This window comes from Schistocerca americana, chromosome 1 (genome assembly GCF_021461395.2).
Source record: "Schistocerca americana isolate TAMUIC-IGC-003095 chromosome 1, iqSchAmer2.1, whole genome shotgun sequence".
NCBI lineage: Eukaryota > Metazoa > Arthropoda > Insecta > Orthoptera > Acrididae > Schistocerca > Schistocerca americana.
Window position 1 is genome coordinate 985,020,609 of NC_060119.1, and position 4,086 is coordinate 985,024,694.

Below are 4,086 nucleotides of genomic sequence, written 5' to 3' on the forward strand. Positions count from 1 at the left end.
CATTATCAAACTTACAAAACAGCGTTTCCTGAATATTAATTTTATGCAGACGTGAGAGATAGCACCGGTAGCTAATCTCATTCTATAAGCTAGTTTTTAAACATGTGTTTAGACGGGATTTAAGGTCGCATCTGCGTGTAATGCCTTGCGCTCTTGACACTTAACATTTTCAACTTTTTTTGCCAGCCACCTGCAGTTCTCGAAGCCAGACAATTATTAAGTGATTTGCATGGCATTTCCAGACTGAGGTAAAAAGCAGTTTTAATTCTTTCCGTTCTGGCTGATCATTCTTCTCAATATCAATTGTTCCACAGCGACAGTAATATAATACCAATAGTTATATTTTCATATTCACTTTTCTTAAGCGTATTGTCTTTTTCCTTCTCTGCCTGAATGTACAGATCATATTTCCCTCTTCCTCGTGTTTTCATTTTTTTAAACTGAAGAATTTCCTGTCGATTTTTCACTGGTCTTTCTGTAGTTCTTTCATTTTTCCTTTCTTGCTACTCGTAAATGTCAGATGATTTGAACCATAGAGAGCTTCTATCTTTGCAAATGTTGTGTAATGCCGTGAGCTTACATTTTTGTCTCTATTTCACGTTAATCTAGATTCATGTTTTTAAATCTTCCGTCATTTGCATCTTCGTATTCACATTGGATACCTTGAGCCCTCCTCTCTTTCTCAGTTTAGTAGGAAGTAGATCATCCGCGAATGTAAGACACATCATCTGCAGCCATTGTCTTTTCGACCTAGACCTAGAAAGTTAGTCTCCTTTCCTCCTTCATTCATTACAGTCTTCCGTACTCTATTTTTTTTTCAGCACGAGGTTCAATGTGACTTGTTACTGATCATTGCCTTGTCTGACTCAGCCCTCATCTCGAAGGGTTCAGAAAATTTCCCGTGAACATTAACATCTGATATTTTTATTGGCATTATTTCATTAACTAGTGTTATTTTTCTCTAACATACGTGTACACCATCACTCTCTAACCCCTTATAAACCTAAGTATCCCACTTAGAATAATCTTCGTTACAATTAGTGTAATTTCTGATGAGTTAAAACACCTCTGCCGCACATTTTACGGCAGCAAATTGAATGTTATAGTATTTAACGAGCACTGATTAACTTTCTGTAATACAGTCCATCACTGGAAATAGTAACTTTTCTCAGCTTCCCTAACCTACTTATATCCGAAAGATACTCCGCATTCAGAGAATTATTAACAAAGAGATGGTAAAAAGATAACATGCCACATACAGTCAAGAAGACATTAATTTTTGGGTTCCTTGTGAATAGTAAATGATTTCATAACTAGAATATTAACACACATGGGACTCACATTTGAAATTACATGGAGCTCTCCGCCGGATATTGATCTCTCTTGAAAGTGACACAGTGTTTTCTACCTGTTACAAATGAGACAAGGCCCGATTAACAGAAAATTTTTGAGCTCGTTCTAACACGGAAACAAAGTAATTGTCTTTCTGTATCAGATGATCTCTACGACATACTTACAAGCATACTTACAAATGTAGCAAACTGATTCGACAGATTTCAATGTGAAAAGACTGGAATCAATTTAAATACATTGCTGATAGTATTTGTTTATCTATTCACAACTACGTTTCTGTCACGTCCAACTTTTAAATGACACATCAAACAAAGAGAAAATGCGTGACAAACTTCGACAGTGAAACCGGTTATTACGTCAAGTTTACGAGAAGAAACTGTCTTCTCATCTTCCTTTGACGGAGCACAGAACGCGTAATAATGATACGTCTATTTTGAAAAAAAAAAAAAAAATTAAACAAGAGCAGCCATTAAGTAAAAGGTGTTAGTGAGGACATCTAAGAAAAACTTAGTCATCCCCAAGAAGCCCCACGCTAATACCCTGAGACACCGCCCCTAATCTTGATAATGGTCTTATTTTGACGTGGAAGAGTCCACAAGATTCTTCAGCTATATCATATCCAGTTAAGCGACTCATTTACGATTCGATCCCGTAGACCTGTCAAACTGCGGAGCTGTTGGTTGCTACGATTCACACGCTATTCCCAGTAGTTGCATACATTTTGTATGGGATTAACATAGGGATGATTTAGCGAATCATTCGAGGTGTGATAAGGCGCCTGAGTATTCGTCAAACAATGTATATACGCGTACAGCTCTGGGCACGGCTGTTGTGAGCTTGGAAGACGGCTGTGTCCACAGCATATCCGGCACGAACAAGTAGAGGAAAGCACAACACGAGGTCAGTGAAAACGTTGAAATAAATACCCTGGGTTCAAGATAATTTGAATGGGAAGGCGCAAGTCGTGGTACGAAAAACAACCCCTAATACACCACTGAACAGCTGCCGGCCTGAACTACACACTCGAAACACAGTGGTTTAAATGCAACACCGGGCCGTCGGTGCACTTCGCGACTTGCGTTATCCGAACAAAATAAAAACAGAGATTCATGAGAACATACTACACATCCCCAATCAGCCACCTTGCAGTTTCTGCTTTGTTTGGCTCACTAACGATATGCAGCTTGATATTTCACTGTAAGCAAAGGCCATTTCACGACTCCAGGTCCACTGCAGGCTGTTCTCAAAGCAATGTTCGGTTGGCAACAGGTTAAAATGGCCTGCTGTCACTTTACAGCAACAATTCCTGTCGAGTTTGATACCGAATGCCACTGACAAGCAGTGCCACTCGTCTCCAATCCATGTCGGTTAGGATACTTATACCATCACTGTTCTTACGACGTGCTGCGAATGTACATAATTCCATGTCGATACGTTGGGTAGTTCACGCTCATAAACCAAAAAACCGAGCAACTTCATCCACGGCGTTGTCATGCGCATGTCAAACACGATACCTTATATATGACGCCATTTCGTGTCTCCAAATCGACCCATCTTACTGCTCTGAATCCGTTCTACCCGGTGGTATATACTACTTCATTGCTATGATTTGCGTCACGGAGGGAGGGTCACATGACCGCCTGTACCAGTTCGACACCATGTACAGTGTGCTCCAAAGCGCCCGGTGTGCTCTTATAAGGGGCACTCAAATTAAAGCGAAACCGATGAAAAAAGTAAGTAAACTGTTATTTCAAAAGTAATCGCCTTAACTGTTAATACATTCATTCCACTGTGAGACAAGATAATCAGAAACTTCGTGGAAAAACGTTCGCGGTTGCCTCGGACCCATCATTGTACTCAGACGTGCAACTATTCAGCCGAAGAAAATTGACGGCCACAAATGTCTTTCTGCAGGGCTCCAAAAGTATGGAAATCGTATGGAGTGTGATCAGGACTGTATGGAGGATGCGTAAGGGCTTCCTAGCGGAATTCTTGCGAAGTAGGGGAAACAACCTTAGCCCCTATGTTCCTTCTCAACAATACCGATTTCTCCCCAAGCGATTTCCGTATCTTTGGTGGCCTGAAGAAAGACATTTGTGGCCATCGATTTGCTTCGGAAGAAGCGGTGCACGCCTGGTACAATCGTAGTTTCGTTGGCAACCGCAAACATTTTTCCATGAAGGAACTGACCGTCTTTTCTCTCGGTGGGATGAACTTATTAGCAGTTACAGCGATTACTTTTCAAATAATAAACAGTATACTTACTGAAACTTCCTGGCAGACTAAAACTGTGTGCCCGACCGAGACTCGAACTCGGGACCTTTGCCTTTCGCGGGCAAGTGCTCTACCAACTGAGCTATCGAAGCACGACTCACGCCCGGTACTCACAGCTTTACTTCTGCCAGTACCTCGTCTCCTACCTTCCAAACTTTACAGAAGCTCTCCTGCGAACCATGCAGAACTAGCACTCCTGAAAGAAAGGATATTGCGGAGACATGGCTTAGCCACAGCCTTGGGGATGTTTCCAGAATTCAGTATACTTACTTATTTTTATGTGACTGCGCCTTATTTAAGACGATGACTAATATTTGGTCTGGGGAGCTTATTTTGCACAGTAATAGAGTACATTGTTAAAAAACATCTCTGGCTTTCACAATATACTATAACAAATACTTATTTCTCCTGCGTTACGTGTCGTGTAATTTAGCTTAAGCCATCTAGTGACCTCTGTTA

General features: G+C 41.0%; 1 non-coding gene across 1 annotated transcript; it reads right to left on the bottom strand.

Annotated features, from left to right (window-relative positions):
• Positions 1-3,645: 3,645 nt before the first annotated feature.
• Trnas-cga lies at positions 3,646-3,720 on the bottom strand. Its single transcript has one exon. It is a non-coding gene; the product is annotated as a tRNA-Ser (tRNA).
• Between the last annotated feature and the right edge of the window lie 366 nt (positions 3,721-4,086).